Below are 20,067 nucleotides of genomic sequence, written 5' to 3'. Positions count from 1 at the left end.
ATCTGTTTTAGTGATGTTGGTGAACAGTATAAGAATTAGGCCCATCGAGCCTGCTCCGCCATTCAGTAAAATCATGGCTGACTTGCTACTTCAACTCCACTTTCCTGCACTGTCCCTATATCCCTTGATTCCTTTAATATCCTTAATTAACTACAGGGATGTTTTAATTTATTTTCAGTATTAACGTGATTGTGATTCTTTCCTCTTCTCTTTTGTCCACTTTTTAACAAAAGCGAAACAACAAACGCACCAAGCCGACTGGAATCATTCGCTAAAAATCCTTTATTAGAACTGCTTTGTCGGGGAGTACAGATTTGATTGGCTGCTCCCAAAAAGCAGGTAAAATCTGTGCCAATGGGAGTCGGCCATTCCAAACCTGCCTTGTCATTGGCACTTTGCTCAGCCGCGATTGTTGGGAAGATTCCTATTGGTTGACTGTAGGGAGTGAGAGGCGGGTGTTAGAGATGGCGAGCGCTGATTGGTCAGATTGGATGGGGCAGTTGGATTGGCGGTTGGAGGGTTTGTGCTCGTATTTTCTAAACGTCAAGCGCGTGATGGATGGCTGTTGAGTTTGGTGTCGACGGCGGAGCTGGGTAACGCTGCGGATCTCGGCCATTGAGATGCAGAGCGAATAAAAGCCACCAGTGTGACCAGGCGACATTTTCACCCTGCCTCAGAAGCGATGAGCCCGCGTCTGGTAAGGAAGGAAGCGCCAGAAGCAATGTGAAACGGTAGGATTGAGCTGGTCGCCTTCCGAGCCGGTGGATAATGCGACTGGCGAGGCGATCGCTGCCGCGAGCCAGCCTGTGCTTTGCGGGTAAGAGTGAAGCACATAATCCGATGCTTCGGCTAGGCCTAGGAAGGTACAGTGCAAGAATAGTCCGCCGTTTGCTTTTATTAACACGGTGGGTTTTTTGGGGAAGGGGGCAGGGGAGGGGTCTAGTAAGCTGCAAATATTTGAATTTTGGAACCAGTCTGAGATTTAAATGCTGCGGATTAGACCGATCATGCACAGCAAGAGAAGGGGAGAGCAGTCATTTATTTTGAAGGGTGTAAATCGTGTCCTGGACTTTACGGCACCACTGCTGCATTTTGACTACGAATACATTGCACTCGGCTTTAGTTGACGAACGTATCTGTAAATTATATTGTGTATTTGTAAAATCTGCTTCGCACCTTCCGAAGACACATAGTAGGCTTCATTCCTAAGTGCAGATTGAACTCTTAACCGTGGGGAGGAGACAACTTGGTTACCTTCTTTCCTTCTCCTCCCCCCCCCCCCCCACAAAAAAAAAATGTGCCGCAGGATCGTCCTATAAGTTTTCTCATTATTCATCTCGGTGTTTCTGTTGTACTGGAGGGTCATTGCGTATGTTTTTGGAGAGAATGATGATTTAAAAAATACTACACCTAAGAATCAAACGCTACAAAATATTGAGTGGCTCTTATCAAATTTTACCTTCCGTCCTGAATTGCTGAATATACAGCAATTCTTATCGACAAACGCTACTTTGTCTGATTTTATTGCTGGAAAGGATCAAAAAGCTTGTAGTAAGCAGTTTTCTATCATCCGAATAGGGTTGCTGATGCTGTGGTAGTTTTGAGTGCGATGAATTTAGTACGTAAAGCAAGTCAGGCTACTTCGTGGAGTGAGTATTTAAGTTTCCGAGATAGTTTCAATTAATCGTCTGAATTTGATAGCTTTTTTTTTACCGTGGTAATGTGATTGATAGATTTTTACCATGGTTGCATGAATGATTTATGCCACTTGATATAGGATTGAGAAATTAAGTTTGTGATTTTAATATGATTGCAGTTTGGGTTTAAGATTTTTAAAAGCTGTGTTAAGAGATTGTTTATGAAGAAATGCCTGGAGAATTGGGGTTTATTTCACTGGGACAGAGAAGGTTAAGGTGAAAATATAGGTTTTCAAAATTGAAGATTTTTGAGAAAGTAAATAGATATTTCACCCACACTGGTGGTTCAGTTGGTAATGAGGCAATACATTTAGGATTGGTAGAAGGAAAAAAAGCAAGGTTAGAAGTTTTCTTTCCAGAGAGTTATTAGAATATGGGACTGCTTTACCACAAGTGGCTATTGAGGCAGAGTTTATAACAATTTAAAAGGGAACTGTGCAAGTGTGTGGGAAAGAAATAAAGAACTAGCAATTGTATAGTGTCTTTCACCACCTCAGGAAATCCCAAAGCACTTTTCAGCTAATTAAGTACTTTGCAATGTAGGGAAATGTGACAGCCAATTTATGCACAGTCCTTCACGTGGCAATCAGATATTGACCAGGTAATCTGGTTTAGTGATGTTGGTTGAGGGATAAATAATTGCTAGGTTCCTGCTCCTCTGTGCCATGGGATATTTTATGTCCACCTGCAGAGCGTGGATGGGCTCTGTTTAAAATCTCATTCGAACAGCACCTCCAACAATACAACACTCCTTCAGCATTGCACTAGCTAGATGATGTACTTAAGTCTCTGAAATGGGACTTGAATTTATGACCACATGACTCCAGTGAGCATGCTACTGTTGAGCCAAGGTGGACATCAAAGGAAAATGAGATTATTGTTGAGGTTGCAGTTGAAAAACTTGCTGCCTTATATTTTGATTTCATGACATTTTTTTGAATAAGCAAAACACTAAGATTTTTTAAAGTGAATAAAGTTGGTCAAGTTATCAGAAATTATAAATTTAAGATATGAAAGTGCATGCCAAATAGGAGATTGAAGATCACTTTGCATAAATTAATGCAATAAATTTAGAGCCTTTGGGTTCTTTCAAAAGATAACTTGCGCAAATTCCACTGTGGAAGCTTTCAGGGCAAATGAAGTGGAATCTTAAGAACAATATGTGGACTAATGTAGAACTAATTATCTGAATGGCATTTCTCGGTTATGTTTTTAATAAACACAAAAATTCAATTTCAGTGTGGGGTAAGTGAGATGGATTAACTTGTAGTAAAATTGAATTTTACAATGTGTCTTGGGATATCCAATTGTACTGTTATCTCGAGTCCCCCAAGGATCTAGCGTTGGTCCTTCCCTCTTCATCTTCGTGCTGCCCCTGGTAACATTGTCCAAAGATATAGGGTCAGCTTCCATATGCATGCTTTATGTTTGTATAACAGCCAGTCCTGGATGTGTGGTGATTTTCTCCAATTAAAGCCATTGTCTTGGGTCCCCATCACAAACACTCGTCACTGAGTCACACACCGCCCGCCCCCCACTCCCCTTGGCACTCTAGTTGACCCCAAGCTGAATGTCCAACCCCATATCCTTTCTGTCACATATTTTACCTGTAATATGGCCCATCTGCTGCTGAAAACCCTAATCTATGCTTTTATCACCTCGACTCGACTATTCCAATGCTTCTCTGGCCTGCCTCCCATTGTCCACCCTGCTTAAACTGCAGCTAATCCAAAACACTGCTGCCTGTATCCTAAGTTGCACCAAATCGCATTCACCATCAGCCCTGTACTAATCCTTCAACGCTTTCAATTTTAAATTCTCCTTGTTTTGAAATTCCTTTATGCCCTTACCCCTCCCTATCTCTGTTATCTCCTCCAGCTTTACATTTGCCCTGGCCCCCAAAATCAGATCTGTGCATTCCTCCTACTCCTGGCCTGTTCTGCAATCCCCCCATGCCACCTTTGGAGGCCAAGCCTCTGTCTATGGTAGAATTCCCTCTCTTAACCGCTCCACCATTAAGACCCTCCTTTTTTAAAAGCCACCTCTTTGACCAAGCCTTTTATCATCCTTCCTAATATCCGCTCTTTGACTTAGTGTCCACTTTTGTCTGATTTTAAGCTTTCTTGCAGTCCTTTTCTATGTTAAAGCAGTATATAAATGCAGGTTGTTGCATTTGATAGTATGCAACCTGGAATACTTTAGGTTGGTTTTAAAAAAAAATCCATTTTGCTGTGGTTAGATTGTTAACTCCAAAATAAATTGCAAACTCATGAAAATGAATATAAAGAGATGCTTAGAAATAAGCTGAATTGCTTGCGGAAGAACCAGAGTGTTGTGTTCTGATTTTTAGTGTGTAGTTCTTACTACAAGGGACTGTTGATGGCTGTAGCAGACTTCTGCAGGTAGTGCTGTGCAGAATAAGTTAAGTCTCAAACTGTCAGAATATATTGAATTGATTTAATCTGCAGTTTGGTCTGCATTTTAAAAGGGTGACAATACACCATTTTTGAGGATGGAAGTGAAGAACACCTGCTCTATTTTTTGCTGTGAGCCAAATGGTACAATTTAAATCACCGCTGGTAGTTGCGGTAACTGAAGATGGGCCAGAAGCTAGGGTAGCGACTTCATTTTAAGTCCTATTTGTAAATTAGCTCTCCCATCATGTTGGGCAACAGAGATGCAGATTAAAGGATGCAACACCAGTTGTCTGGGGAAACATAGAAAATAGATGCAGGAGTAGGCCATTCGGCCCTTCGAGCCTGCACCACCATTCAATAAGAACATGGCTGATCATCACCTCAGTACCCCTTTCCTGCTTTCTCTGCATACCCCTTGATTCCTTTAGCCATAAGGGCCAAATCTAACTCCCTCTTGAATATATCCAACGAACTGGCATCAACAATTCTGTGCAGTAGAGAATTGCACAGGTTAACAACTGAGTGAAGAAGTTTTTCCTCATCTCGGTCCTAAATGGCTTACTGCTTATCCTTAGACTGTGTCCCCTGGTTCGGGAACATTCTTCTGCATCTAACCTGTCCAGTCGGCTCAGAATTTTATATGTTTCTATGAGATCCCCCCTCATCCTTCTAAACTCCAGTGAATACAAGCCCAGTCGATCCAGTCTTTCTTCATATGTTAGTCCTGCCATCCCGGGAATCAGTCTGGTGAACCTTCGCTGCACTCCCTCAATAGCAAGAACGTCCTTCCTCAGATTAGGAGACCAAAACTGAACGCAATATTCCAGAAAATTTGTACAGAAATGCTTTTCTTCAAATATAGCCATTTTTGTTCTGTGATCTAGGCTGCTTATGCTTGTGTTGGCTAATGGTACATATAGTACTCCTTTCTGGTATCGTGCATTGTGGGATGCAGACTGGACTGAACCTTTTGATGGAAATTACACTACAATTTCACAGATTGATGTTTAGGTAAAATCTTTTTCTGGTTCTAGTTATTTCTCTGTTTTTAAATTATTTGGACTGATGTCATATCTCCTTTTTATGTATAGACTGTAGAGTAGAAGTGAGACCACTTGTGGTTACTTTTGAGGAGAACCAAACTGCAGATTGTAGTTTTGCAGTGAAGTTGAATGAAGTTTTGAGTGTTAGTTATCTTGTTTATGTATCTCTGATTCGCATTGGAAAAAATGCCTCCAGATCAGCCTAAAATTGATCACCGGTTAATGATGGATTGCATCAAAGATTTGTGGAAGCTCATTTGAACAAAAATTATAATTATACCAGATCTTTTGGAACCATGCCGATCATGAGTGCAATAACAGCACCCATAATAACTTGACAGGAACATAGGGCTCAATTTTGGCTGAGCCTGTTTTTCAGCGTACTTACCCGAGTTGCACCGCTTAAGTATGTCCAGAGATGCTCCAGAAAAAAATGTTCCAACTTTCGCCGCTGTCTGGCCTCTTCATTGCAGCTGTGCAGCGTGGCCAGTTTCCTCGTGGGGTGGAGCCTGCGTTCTGCACTGGAAAATATGCCGGGACGTCTGCACATGCGCAGTGGAGAATAGTGATGTCCGCGCACGCGCAGTAGCGCTGCGAGTTGGCAATCGGCCATTACAGATTGGGCACTGTTCTGAAAACAATAGCCAGCTGCTCCCATGAAGAAGGTTACTGAAGCACAGCACTGAACAGAGACAGATCAAGACTTTTAATGAGAGGTCGGATGAAATGAGTTTTGTCTTTACCCAGCAATTCTTCCGCTGCCAAATGACAACAAGGTAAAATACATTATACAGTATTGTTAACGTTATGTCTTTAGATGCTCTGCCTCGTGGAGTTATCAATGTGTTGTACTTGAACTGTACTGACCTTAGTCCTTTTATTGATAATTCCAGAGTGAGGATCAGACCTGGTGGCCTGCCTTTTATACTAGGCCTGGCACCCTGGGAGACTTGTGGTTACCTGTACAATGAGGTGGCCCCTGGTGGCACACCTTGTAACAGTACAAGCAGTAACCATAAGGAACCTCTAAGTTTTACCCTACATTTTATTACTATAAGAAATAAATTATTTTCTGGAACAAAGGAATCTTTTATTCTAAAAGTAGTATGACAGGGATCTTGGGAGATTTGAAATTCAAATGTAATCTCAGAGTAATTACAAGTCAGGCCCAATGGAGTGGGTTTAAGTGCTTCCTATTTTTACTTCCAATCTCTCCTGCCCCTACCCCTGGTCGAATGGCCTCCCAGTGTGATCTGAGTTCTCCTGCCTGCCGGTGAGTTCTGAGCATTCTCCTGTGTGTTCTGAGAGTCCCGGGCAGAGTGCAGAAAGGTGAATTGCAGTTTGATGCTGAAAGTAGTACTTTAATTTTTTTATTATTATTTTCATTGTGTGAAGGAAGGATGGTTTTGCAAGTCTGTTCCCTAAAGGCTTGGTTGGTTCAGGTCCTCTCCACTTCCCGCCCCTATCCTAGGCCAAACGGCCTCCAATGTACTTAACTGCGCCAATTTCTTTAACTCTCCAAGGGTTTTCTCAAGTGGCCACATGCGCTGACCTAAGTAGAAATGGAGTAACTATTAGCTGGCCAAAGTTGCCTAAATGGCCAGAACTGGCGTAGATGTTATGTAACACCCCTTTTTGAGAAAAAAAAACGAACCCAAGAAAAACATAACTGAGTGCAAATTGATTGGGGAAACTCGGGATTTTTAAGTTACGCCAGAAAAAGCAGCCTACTGCAAAAAAAACAGAATAACTCCTGGCCAAAATTGAGTCCATTAAGTTTGACTTCATTTGATCCCTTGCTGTGTCTTGGAACAAATAGTCAGAATAAAAATCGCATTTTTTAGTATTTATATGATACGATTTCACTGTCTTCTTCCCCGTTTCTCTCTAGCAGTACCTAAAATAAGATCCTTTTGAGTGCTGTTTATATGGTATTTGGGTTGGATCAGTGGCTGTAACATTAGCTGTTTATACATAATTATAGGGTCCTAAATATTACAGCATATGATCTATTAAACATTTGTGACCTTAATCTGTGTCTCTTACGAGATAGGAAGTTAAATATGTAACAACTATGCCATAATATTTAGAATTCTCCATGTAACTGGAATATGTAAATTTTGAATTGGAGCCCTAAACTACAGTAAATTCCATAAAGCCATTCCTTCTTCAAATTTCTCTAAACTGCATATTTATATTTTACATGATTCTTGTAAATATCATTATTTGAAATGACACTCAACTTATAATTTGTCATCATTCTTCATGATTAGTTAACTTGATCTGAGGATTCAGTAGAGGAAAAATTCCACTATCTTAAGAGTCTATTCCTGGTGTACTCAAATTATGATCCTTCCTGTTTGATAGTGACTAGTAGGAAATTTTTCTCAGACTTTATTGTGCATTCAGGTAAATTTGATACACCTGTAGAAGACAAATAAATTATATATGGAACAAAACAGAGTTTTTTTTATATGGAACAAAACAACCTAGAAATTGCAAGCATCTTTCCAGGCAGTGAAATGTATCTGATGTAGAAACAAAGCATATTTGTAGTTCTATTTTAAAGTGAAATGTTATGTTTGCAGAATAGAGTACGTACAAGGGAGGTGTTCCTATTAAACATGCCAGTGACTGAATGCAGTGAGAATTGTGAAATGGAATAACTTGGAAAGAGTTATAATTATTCTTGGTGATTAGGGCCATGGATTTAAAATTAACACACACCCCCACCATACCATTCATCCACAAGGTTTTGCAGAGGTAGGTTGTAACACTTGTCACATACCTACCAGCATGGTTGCAGAACAGCCGGGCAATCCTAAGGGGGAACAAGGGAGGGAATTGCAGATACTCTACGGAAACATTGCATCAGTGAGTGAGTGCTAAATCTTTGGGACGGGCTTCCTACAGAGACGATGGAAGTAGTATTGATTCATTCAAATGAAAATTAAATGGATTTGACATTTAGGTGTACAGCATACGAGTAATTTGAGATGATGTATGGTAAGTGTAGCATGCTCGGGAGATGCAGATGACTTTGGATCTATGGGGCTGGATTTTTGGGTTTGTGATTTTTGCCTATTTCTGGGCACAGCGCAAATCGTGGCAAAATAAAAAATTTAGCGCCGGCTTAGCGTTATCGCCAGAGCTCGCAACTTTCGCCGAATGAAAGTTGACACGCAGCATTGGCGCTAACTCCGGTGTTGCACAACCAACTTTGCGTCCAAGCCAAAAGTTCCGGCACTAAATAAATTGCCCATTCTATGCATGCGCAAATTTTTTTTCCTCTTTTTTTTTTTTTCCGGTGTGCTGTCCGATTGCAAACGCTAATGCAGGGTGCGGCTGCGGGCATGTGCAGTACACCCGGGGCTGAATCAGCCATTTTTAAATTGGATTTTGATGTTGGAGGAGGATTGTAGACTGTTGCCAGGCGATTTAGCCAAGAGGCTAACGAAGCTCTTGTGGGGCTGTGGATAGAAGGTGGCAGGAATTATATCGGAGGGGTGGATCTAGACCCCTGCCATCCATTTTTAATCGAATATAGAGGGAAATCGCTAAGGAAGTCTCTGCCTCAGACAGTGACCAGGAGTGGGAAACAGTGCCAAAAAAAGTTACATGATCTTTCGAGGGTCGTTCGAGTGAGTACAATTTTTATTCATTACTTCAGTTATAAATCTGACACACTTTGTTCTCATGCTTTTGCTGCCTGTCAGCAGTCAGTGGGTGTTCTCACATTGTTGCGGTCCCTCAGAATTCTGTGGGTTGCCTCCTAAAATGCATCGCACATAGGTAGGCGTAGTTTGCCATGAATGATCTTTATACATTATTAAGATTGCTTTCTCAGATCTCATAAGATGTTTCCGCACTTCGATGTCCTCCTGATGAACCACATGCAACTTCCAAGGCCATTAAACAGAGGACTTTATTACATTCAGACAGTATGGTATAAGTGCTTTGGTGGCTATCTGTGTGTCACGAGAGCAGATGGCCCCTCTGATAACCATTCCTATATTCATCTTTGCAGGCAAAGTCGTCCCATAACTGCCACGAGCAGTTGAGGACAGATGGTGGTACGCCTCAAACCTTGCCACTCACCGACCTCGGAGCGAGTGGCAAACCTCTTCGGCATCTCGGGTTGGGCACCTGCCACTGGGAGTCCTGCACACTGCCCCAACCCAGCCCAAGGAATGTGATGCAGTGTCTGTGGACTAGGGTTGGGGCAATGTCATGCAATGTCTCTGGACAAGATATAATGGAGTAGTGACGGTCGTTTAAATGAACCTGTGCTATGTGACCTTCGTCATGTCACCCTGTCCCCTCCCCTGCTGCTAACCACTCGTCTGTTGCTTTCGACTTCCAGATGACCAGTCGCAGCATCCCTCAAATCAACCCTCCATGTCAGACCATCGTGAGGAGGGAGGACAGAGGACTCCGGGGCAGATGCAATCTACCCCTCTTTTTTTTTTTTCCATTGGCAATCACCTCGTCTGAGGATGATGATGTAACTTTCTCAGGGTTTGACACCTCCAAGGCTCCAGGGACTAGTGGCGTGCAGCAACGCAGTTCTGGGGTCAAATCCCGTATGCCATCTCTGCCGAATCACCCTCTGGAAAGTCTGTCTGCTGACAGGCGTGCAGATGTGGAACTGGACATGGTGGGACTGCCCAGGGAGAGCATCCAGCTCATCAGTCAGCTTCCTAATGTTTTGGATAGGATTCCCATGACTGTCGAGAATCTCACTGCGGCCATTACAGAGGTAGGGTCGAAGATTGTTGGTGCGAGCCGTGAAACCTGAGACAGTCAGTGTTCACACGAGGCTGGTGGCCTCCACCAGTCACACTGGAGTCCTGGAGAGTGTGGCGCGAACATGGCGCATCACAGGCACAAGCTCTGCTTCAGCTTGGGCAGGTGATGCAGTCCATAAACCCTTCCACCATACTCCTTTCTGCATTCCCCAGATCCACACCACCCGTGACTGTCGACGCCGATGAAGAGGCTAGTCAGTCAGAAGCCGGCCCTTTCACGCCACGAGCTGATCCAGTGCGTCCCCAGACGGCATCTCCATTGTCTCTTTTTCCCCCCCCCCCCCCCCCCCCCCCCCCCCCCCCCCCCAACATAGCAGCACTCTGGCAACTTTGCTGCATGCCAGTTTGGTGCCACTTTGGGTTGGAGCATCAGGCATGGGGGTGGGAGTGTAGAGAGCCGGTGATAAAAAGGTAGTGGGGCAGGGGTTGCTGCATTCTGTTTATAATGTTGATTAATCACATTGCTGGATGCAGATAATTAAAGTTTATTTTATTAAAGTTTCAAAATTATGTTAGTTATAAAAGTTTGCAACGTTTCATAAATTGTTTTGTTCACCTTAACTATTCCTGTGTAGTGTCTCATTTGCAGAATAAGAGGGAGAATAGTCAACATGGTGGGATAGAATGGCCTGGCAACAGTCACTCTTCAAGCAAAGCGTTCAGTTATGAGCTGCTGACGTAAGGCTTTTGTAGCGGTGCAATTTCCACGATGCCGCCCCTGTGGTGGTGATGGTGGCATGGGTTCCTCGCTAGGCTCTTTTTCCTTGTCTTTCCCCCCACCCTCCTTTCCCGAGGTGGGTCCTGCAATCTCCATTGGCAATTCCTGTCCCCTTCATGATGGCTAAGTTGTGTAGCATGCAGCACACCACAAAGAACTCCAAGACCTGCTGAGGGGAGTATTGCAGGCAGCCTCCAGAGTGGTCCAGGCATCGGAAGCTGTTTGAGCACTCCAATTGTCTGTTTGACAATGTTGTGTGTGGCTGCATGGCTCTCATTATAGCGATGCTCAGCTTCTGTCTGAGGGTTCTGCGGGTGGGGGGGGGGGTGGGGGTTAATGAGCCAGATGGCGAGGCCGTAACCTTTGTCCCTGAGCATCCAGCTCTGTCCTTGTGGTTGACGCTGAAACATGTGTGAGACACTGCTCTCACGCAGCATTGACTGCCATGATGCGCTGATGCAATCTGTACGTTCATGGAGTGGAATCCCTTTCGGTTTCAGTAAACCTCTGGTGCAACTATCGAGATGGTAGAAGGTGAACTAGCTGAACCTTTGGTCTTTTATTGTTCAGCAATTCCTATTATTGCTTTGGTTTCACTTTTTGAAGTTAAGCACCTAAGGGGTTATATTGATGCTGCAGCTTGATATGGATCTTGCATTTTGCAGGAGCATATTCTGGTAGCTGGTTGTTGTGATGTGGAATTACAAGAGAACTGTGTGTGTTACCCATCTTGTGTTATTTAAAAAAAAACTTGATGTTGTGAGAGTTGCAAGACTGTTTTGGTGCTTTTTAATTAAAAGTCTGTGGTATCTAAAATATTTAAGAATCTTTAAAATGAATTAGCTACTTGGCACCTCTTTTTAATATGTGTTGAATTCATAATTTTTCAAATTTTCATTGGAGAAAATAAACATGGCATAATATAGGCAAAAGGTAGCTGAAGGTACATGGCACTCTATGACTGGAACAAAGTATTAGCATTTTGTTTTTGAGAAATGGATTGGTGATGATTAACTAGAAGTGGCAATGTCAAAGCTGCTGGTTAACTCGTGTATATAAAGTATTTAATATGTACACTGACTTTAATGTTTCCTTTCATTTCTATCACTCTAGTGTACCTATTCTATCTCTTCAGAGTATGCAGTTAAACTGCTGCTGTTACTGTAAATCTGCTGTGATGTCACTAGTCAGTGATGCGTTTCACCAAGGTTGCCACTCTGCAAATCTATTTTTCCTCTTGCTACAAGTTCTTTAAATTGTCTGTGAAAAGTCTTGCGATTACTGGGGTTCTTTTGGTGTTGGGAAATGTAACCCATTTTTCTAGTATGCTTTTCTGGAGGCGTTGATTCATGAAGGGTTATAGTTCTATAATGCCAGTAGCCCTCCAGTAATTCACTCAAATTGGTATCCTTCAAGAGCCTAGATGGTGAATGATGAGGTATTGCCTTGCATTTTGTTTAACAGTGCTTGCTGAGAAGTGATCACAAATATCTCTTTCCTCTCCCTCATCCTTCCTGGGAAGACTGGTAGGCACCATATGCCAGTTTCTAGGAGGTGGACAAGAGTATGGATTCACCTGTCTTCTTTCCTGGCAAACCGCACTTAAAATGAAAAAAAACAGAGTTTAAGTCTGTGGCACATTTATCACTTTTCTGCTGTACTGCCACATGCTCATGTTTAAAACAAATGCCCAAGAATTTTAACTTCTGTCGTCTTTTTCTATTTGGCGAGATGGTCAAGAAATACCTGATGGCATTGTATACTCTTCCAATAGGGATCACTGGATTGTGATTAGAAGTCTGAATCCTTACTGACTTTAAAAAAAAACTTCCTTACCTCTTGCCCTCCCCTCCCCCAGTTTCCACAAACCCAGGCAAATTCTAGTACAGGGAAATTGTACAACTACCCTCCAATCAGCTAACTCAGCACTGACCGCATTGAGCCTGGGCACTCGATGGTCTAAATGATTTGGTCATTGGATACCAAGCCATCAGGGGAAGCTGTAGGTGCTGATTTTTGAGAAGTATTGTTTTTTTGATCCATTTTTTTTCTAGCTAATCCCTGTAAATTTATTTTACTGGTCTTGGGCACCTTGGCGTCTGCGAAGTAACTCAAATTCTGATTGTTTCTCCGCAACTTGTTAAATAGTAGTTGCATGCAATTTAGCATGTGTACTTTACACTAAGATGTGATTTGTTCTTCAGGATATTGCTGAATGGGAGGGTATTACAGTCTGGTTCTTGTAGTCTATACTTATTTGTAAAGATGCTTTTATTAATAACCAAGTACTGGGAAGTATCATGTTCAAAAGTAGTCAAATATTGAAAGCCTCAATGTGATTTGTTGTACTCCTTTTTTTATATCTGTAGTTTTGTACTTTTGCAATGGCACAATGTGTAAAAAGTGCCATAATAAGAGTTCATTTCTTTAAATTTGGTGGTGTTCTTGATCTGCCGTGGAGATAGTTTGCTGAACTCCTGATTTACGCCCCTCCTCTTAATTGGTTCACTATTTTTGACTTGTATGCTTTATACAAGCTTTTAGTAAAATTAATTAAGTTGGCTGATAAATTTAAAATTCTCATCTTTGAGTTTAAAACCTTCACGGCCTCGCCTATTTCCAACTTTATAAACACCCCCCCCCCCATTGCCTTTGCCCCACAATCGGCGACAGTGCCTTCAGCCATCTAGTCCCCATGCTCTGGGATTCCTTTCTTTTAAAAACTCATGTATCATTTCTTGCCCCTTTTGAGCTATTTCATGTGCCTTGACATTCTCGTGCAGTGTCAGTATTCCAGATGTGGTCTCAATAAATTGCCAATACAGACTGATGTACTTTGGATTTGGTTATATTGCCTTGACGATTGCTGGTATAAATGCAGCATTTGCAATGTTTGGTGAAGCAGGTCAGGGATTTCTAATGCATCTTTCAGCTAGATCCTGCCTGCAAGCTCCCATTATTCTGCCCTTGAAGTCATGGGCAGGTTGTTTTCTATTTGCATATGTGCGCAAAAGCCCTTTTACACCAGTCAGGGAGATGTCTTTGCCAATCCTCTGGACCTGAAAAGTTGAAAATGCTGCAACAAACAGCAGGAGAGAATGAGTGCATACCACCTCCAACATCTCCTTAAGATCTTTGACCTTCAAATCACACCAATTGGGATTCAGAAGTGGAAGAAGCACCAGTAACAAAATCCTACGACTGAGCACAGCCTGAGTCTTTAACAAGAGTGTACATTGGCAGTGTTCCTGACCATTTCTTTGCTATCTTCCAATGAGCTAATTTGATCGATGTTGAATTTCCTGACAGTGTATGTGTCATGTATGTACTTTTGGGATCACTAGATGGCATCACTGTTGGAGTCCATTGGGCTGCATGCACATGTGTGCAGCCCAAGTATAAAAGGCCAGCCATTTTGTATATTAGGCACTTTGGGCCTTAATAAAGCAGAGCCAAGGTCATACCTCTTGGTGTTAAACAGTACTTCGTCTAACAGTTATTGCATACACAACAATATGCAATTAGTATCAGTGGGCACAGTATTTTCCACCAGGTTTTGCCCAATGACTTTCCAAATTTAGTCATCCAGTGTAGTGCATATGTCAGCAGCAAATGAAGACGACAAACAATCCAGAATCGAGCAATAAAGACAGCATATCTCCTCCCAGCCTTTATCTGCTCTCCTTGTCTGCAACATCTGTAGACTCCAAACAATGGAAGAAACACATCAGAGACTCTGGCAGAGAGGCACCTGCACAAGGCAGGGACCAATCCTGGAGGAAGAAGAACCGAACCAATCTTGGTACATTTGCATCTGTGGGCCTGCAGTAGGTGGCACAGCGAACATTTACTCAGAGGATTAAGGCACAGGGGCTGATCAATAATGGTACTGAAATCTCTACGCTAGTCAGAATTGACGGTCACAAATTTCAAACTGTGATTTATAAAAAGGTGAGAAGGGTAATAAACCCTGGGTCATCCTTGGCATATTTCCAAGGTTACTAACTGAAGAAGAAACGCACATTTCAGCGAGTGAGCTCTGGTGAAGATTGCGAAAGAGGAGAAAATTAGGGTGGTGGGAAATTATGACTGCAATGGCCATGCAAAAACCATAGAGGTGAGTGAAGCAGGGCATTGTGCACCATGGTGAAGCAGACAAGTCCTGACCGAAGAACCATGCCAAGCCAGAGTGTGCAGAGCCTGGGAAACCGATGGAAGGAAGCACCAAATGGCGAAAAAGATGTGAAGAGCTATTCCTTGTGAACAGGTTGCTATTTATATTTTTAAAAAAGCGAACCAGTGGGGGTCCGAGCAAACATTGTTGCCAGCGCTCCTGTTCATAAAATCCTATGAATTTTGGAATTGTAGGATAACACAAAATGCTGGAACTACACTGCAGGTCACTCAGCATCTGTGGAGAGAATAAAAAGTTAACATTTTGGGTGCAGGCTCATCTTCCAAATGCAATTAGTATCTTTTCACCCAAAGTTTGATTTTTTTTTTAAAAAGCTGTTTAGAGTGGCATATTTGAGTTTGCAGATTTCATAGAAGCATAGAATGATATAGCACGGAAGGAGGCCATTTGGCTCATCGTGCCTGTGCTGGCTCTTCAAAAGAGCTATCCAATTATTCCCACTCCTTTTTCCCCATAGGCCCTGCAAGTTCCCCCAATTTATCCAATTCCTTATTGAATCTACTTCCCCCGCCCTTTGAGGCAGTGCATTCCAGATCATCATAACTCGCTGAATAAACAATTCTTTTGTTATGTCACCTTTGTTTCTTTTGCTTATTACCTTAACTCTGTCCTCTGGTGATCGACCTTTCTGCAACTGGAAACCATTTCTCCTTATCAAAATCCTTCATTATTTTGAACGGCTCTATTAAATCTCCCCTTAACCTTCTCTGCTCTAAGGAGAACAATCCCAGCTTCACCAGTCTCAACCATAACTGGAGTCCTGCATCCCTGGCACCATTCAGTAAATCTCCTCTCCATCCTCGTCAAGGCCTTGACATCCTTCCTATGATACCCAGAATTGGCCACAATACTTCAGTTGGGGCCTAACCAGTGTTGTAGTTTAGCATAACTTCCTTGCTTCTATGCCTCCCATTTATAAAGCCAAGAATTCCATCTGCCTTAACAGCCTTCTCAACTTGCCCTGCTGTCTTCAAAGACTTGTGTACGTATATCCCCAGGTTTCTCTGTTCCTGCACCCCCTTTTTAAAATGATACCACTTCATTTATATTGCCTTTCCTCGTACTTCATTGAAAAATTTCCATTAATACTATTATTGCTTACTCTTGGATCACTTTTCTCTTGTATTGTATTGTATTGTATTGTATTGTGCTGATAACCACTTAAGATTTTTAAACTTTTTTTATGTCCCACACCCTTAATAGTTGCAATAATAGGATTCTAAGTTACTTAGCTTGTATATTTTACCGGCACAATTGTGAATGGGGTAGATTCATTGATGACTTCATTGCTTGTGAGATATAGTTTCCTGTTATACACATGAACTGTGAAAAAGGACAAGAAAGGGCTAAGTCCCAGTTCTTTTCCTGTCCTGATGATGAGTTCACTGAGTGTCCCTTCTCTAAATCAAGCCATTCTGTCTATGCAATTGCATCCAATTCTTTATCGAGCCTAATATCTGCCCACAGAATGCAACCTTGTTAAGAGCTTTTAAAGAAAGAGAGAGTGTATATATCACCTTCAATGACTTGGACGTCCCAAAGCGCTTTATAACCAATTGGGTACTTTTGCAGTATAGTCACCGTTGTAATGTAGGGGAACATGGCTGGTATTTAGTGCACAGGAAGATCTCTTATGAGGTAATTGACCAGATAATCTGTTTGTCATCTTGACTCAAGAATAATTGTTAGCCAGGGCACTAGAAGAACTTTCCTGCTATTCGAATAGTGCCATGGGACCTTTTATATCCCACTGAGAGGGTAGATGACATGGTTTAATTTCTCGTCCAAAAGATGGCACCTCTTATAGTGCAGCATTCCTTCAGTGCTGCCCTGAAGTGTCAGCTGACATTAAGGGCCCAAGTTTTTGGCTGCGTCTAGAATGGCGCAGCCCCGACCTGGACGCCTGTTTTTTCGCGCCACAAAGTGCGCCTAAAAAAAACTTAGATTCTCCGGCTCCCTGCTGGTCCTCTTGAGTCGGGTGCGGCGCAGCACAAGCTGTAGGGGGCGGAGCTAGGTCCCTGCGCTGAAAACCGTGCCGGAACCTCTGCACATGCGCGCTACAGTGCAGTAGCTCCAGGCGCCCAAAACTGTGTGTGGGAGGGGCCCGAAGCACGCAGCCCCTAGCCCTGGCCGAATGGCCTCACTGGGGCTGCATGCATAAGGCTGCCTCCCACGCCCAGCTCCTGCTTCCTCCCTACACTGACACCGACCGGACCCATCCCAACCTGAACTCCCCCCCCCCCGGGCCCCCAACACGAACCGAACTGACCCGACCTGCGCTCCTGACCCCGACCCAACGCCACCTACCTGTAAATCTGGTGCTGGGGACGGGCCCGGCCCATAGAGCGCCCTTCTTCCTCTTCTTCTTCCTCTTCTCCTCCACAACCACACTGTGGGGGGGGGGGGGGGAATCCCAGCACGCTGTTGGAGGGCTCCCGGTGCTGCAGTTGGTAAGTTTTTATATTATTGATTTGAAAAAAAAAAATTATTTATTTTTTTTTGGTTGATTTATTGATGTTTTTATCATTTATTATTGATGGCTCTTTATTTGTAAAACTGAAGTGTTTAATGTTTGTAAACTTCCCTTTAAACCCCCTCCCCATTCCCTACGCCTGATTTGTAACCTACGCCTGATTTTCTAAAGTGTAGACAAGGTTTTTTTCGAGTGTACAAACATCTTCACTTACTCCATTCTAAGTTAGTTTGGAGTAAGTTTTCACTGCCGAAACTTTGAAAACAGGCGTAAGTGGCTGGACACGCCCCCTTTGAAAAAAAATTCTGTTCCAAAGTGAAACTGTTCTAACTGATTAGAATTGGAGCAAACTAAATGCCGAGAATTTGAATTTCTAAGATATACCCTTCTACACCAGTTGCTCCAAAAAATCAGGAGCAACTGAGGCCGAAACTTAGGCCCTAAGTGCTTAAGTCTCAAGAGTGGGGCTTCAATCGTCTCGCTTAGAGGCAAGAGTGCTGCTATTGAGTCTTTTATACTGTACTTGAAGTTTTTTATTTCCTATTCTCTGGTTGTACCTGCACTTTTAGACAACAAAAATAAATAATTTCATGCCTCTTCAGATTACTTCCTAGTTTTTACATAGAAACAAAAAATAGGTGCAGGAGTAGGCCATTCGGCCCTTCGAGCCTGCACCACCATTCAATATGATCATGGCTGATCATGCAACTTCAGTACCCCATTCCTGCTTTCTCTCTATACCCCTTGATCCCTTTAGCCGTAAGGGCCACATCTAACTCTTTTTTTTTTGAATATATCTAATGAACTGGCCTCAACAACTTTCTGTGGTAGAGAATTCCACAGGTTAACAATTCTGAGTGAAGAAGTTTCTCCTCATCTCACCCCTTACCCTTAGACTGTGACCCCGGTTCTGGACTTCCCCAACATCGGGAACATTCTTCCTGCATCTAACCTGTCCAGTCCCTTCAGAATTTTATGTTTCTATGAGATCCTCTCTCATCCTTCTAAACTCCAGTGAATACATGCCCAGTCGATCCAGTCTCTCCTCATGTCAGTCCTGCCATCCCGGGAATCAGTCTGTTGAACCTTCGCTGCACTCGATCAATAGCAAGAACGTCCTTTCTCAGATTAGGAGACCAAAACTGAACACAATATTCCAGGTGAGACTCTACAACTGCAGTAAGACCTCAAATCCCCTAGCTATGAAGGCCAACATACCATTTGCTGCCTTCACCATCTGCTGTACCTGCATGCCAGCTTTCAATGACTGATGTACCATGACACCCAGGTCTCGTTGCACCTCCCCTTTTCCTAATCTGCCACCATTCAGATAATAATCTGCCTTCGTGTTTTTGCCCCCAAAATGGATAACCACACTTATCCACATTATACTGCATCTGCCACGCGTTTGCCCACTCACCTAACCTGTCCGTCACCCTGCAGCCTTTTAGCGTCGTCCTCACAGCTCTCCCCGCCATCCAGCTTAGTGTCATCTGCAAACTTGGAGATATTACACTCAATTCCCTCATCCAAATCATTAATGTATATTGTAAATAGCTGAGGTCCCAGCACTGAGCCCTGTGGCACCCGGCTAGTCACTGCCTGCCATTCTGAAAAGGACCAGTTTATCCTGACTCTCTGCCAACCAGTTCTCTATCCACGTCAGTGCATTACCCCCAATATCATGTGCTTTAATTTTTCACACTAATCTCTTGTGTGGGACCTTGTCAAAAGCCTTTTGAAAGTTCAAATGCACCACATCCACTGGTTCTCCCTTGTCCACACTACCAGTTACATCCTCAAAAAATTCTAGATTTGTTGAGCGGGATTTCCCTTTCATAAATCCATGCTGACTTGGACTGATCCCGTCACTGCTTTCCAAATGCGCTGTTATTTCATCTTTAATAATTGATTCCAACATTTTCCCCACTACTGATGTCGGGCTAACCAGTCTGTAATTACCTGTTTTCTCGCTCCCTCCTTTCTTAAAAAGTGGTGTTACATTAGCTACCCTCCAGTCCATAGAAACTGATCCAGATTCGATAGACTGTTGGAAAATGATCACCAATGCATCCACTATTTCTAGGGCACTTCCTTAAGTACTCTGGGCTGCAGACTATCAGGCCCCGGGGATTTATCGGCCTTCAGTCCCATCAATTTCCCGAACACAATTTCCTGACTAATAAGGATTTCCTTCAGTTCCTCCTCCTCACCTAGACCCTCGGTCCCCTCGAATTTCCAGAAGGTTATTTGTGTCTTCCTTTGTGAAGACAGAACCAAAGTATTTGTTTAACTGGTCTGTCATTTCTTTGTTCCCCATTCTAAATTCACCTGAATCTGACTGCAAGGGACCTACATTTGTTTTCACTAATCTTTTTCTCTTCACATATCTATAGAAGCTTTTGCAGTCAATTTTTATGTTCCCAACAAGCTTCCTCTCATACACTCTTTTCCCCCTCCTAATTAAACACTTTGTCCTCCTGCTGTATTACACAATTCTCCCAGTCCTCCGGTTTTCTGCTTTTTCTGGCCAATTTATATGCTTCTTCCTTGGATTTAACACTATCCTTAATTTCCCTAGTTAGTCACGTTTGAGCCACCTTCCCCGTTTTATTTTTCTCCAGACAGGGATGTACAATTGTTGAAGTTCATCCATGTGATCTTTAAATGTTTGCCATTGCCTATCCACCGTCAACCCTTTAAGTATCATTCGCCA

At 42.9% G+C, this 20,067-nt stretch overlaps 1 protein-coding gene across 2 annotated transcripts in view; it reads left to right on the top strand.

Annotated features, from left to right (window-relative positions):
- Nucleotides 1–566: 566 nt before the first annotated feature.
- Nucleotides 567–20,067, top strand: part of zfyve9a (zinc finger, FYVE domain containing 9a) — a 129,737-nt gene continuing 110,236 nt past the window's right edge. For both annotated transcript variants that reach the window (XM_070886870.1, XM_070886871.1), the window contains exon 1: nt 567–697. The gene's annotated coding sequence lies outside the window, so the exon portion shown is untranslated. The remainder of the gene's footprint in view (nt 698–20,067) is intronic.

The sequence above is a fragment of the Pristiophorus japonicus genome, chromosome 8 (assembly GCF_044704955.1).
Source record: "Pristiophorus japonicus isolate sPriJap1 chromosome 8, sPriJap1.hap1, whole genome shotgun sequence".
NCBI lineage: Eukaryota > Metazoa > Chordata > Chondrichthyes > Pristiophoridae > Pristiophorus > Pristiophorus japonicus.
Note: the sequence above shows the minus strand (reverse complement) of the source record. Positions and strands in the feature narration are given on the sequence as shown.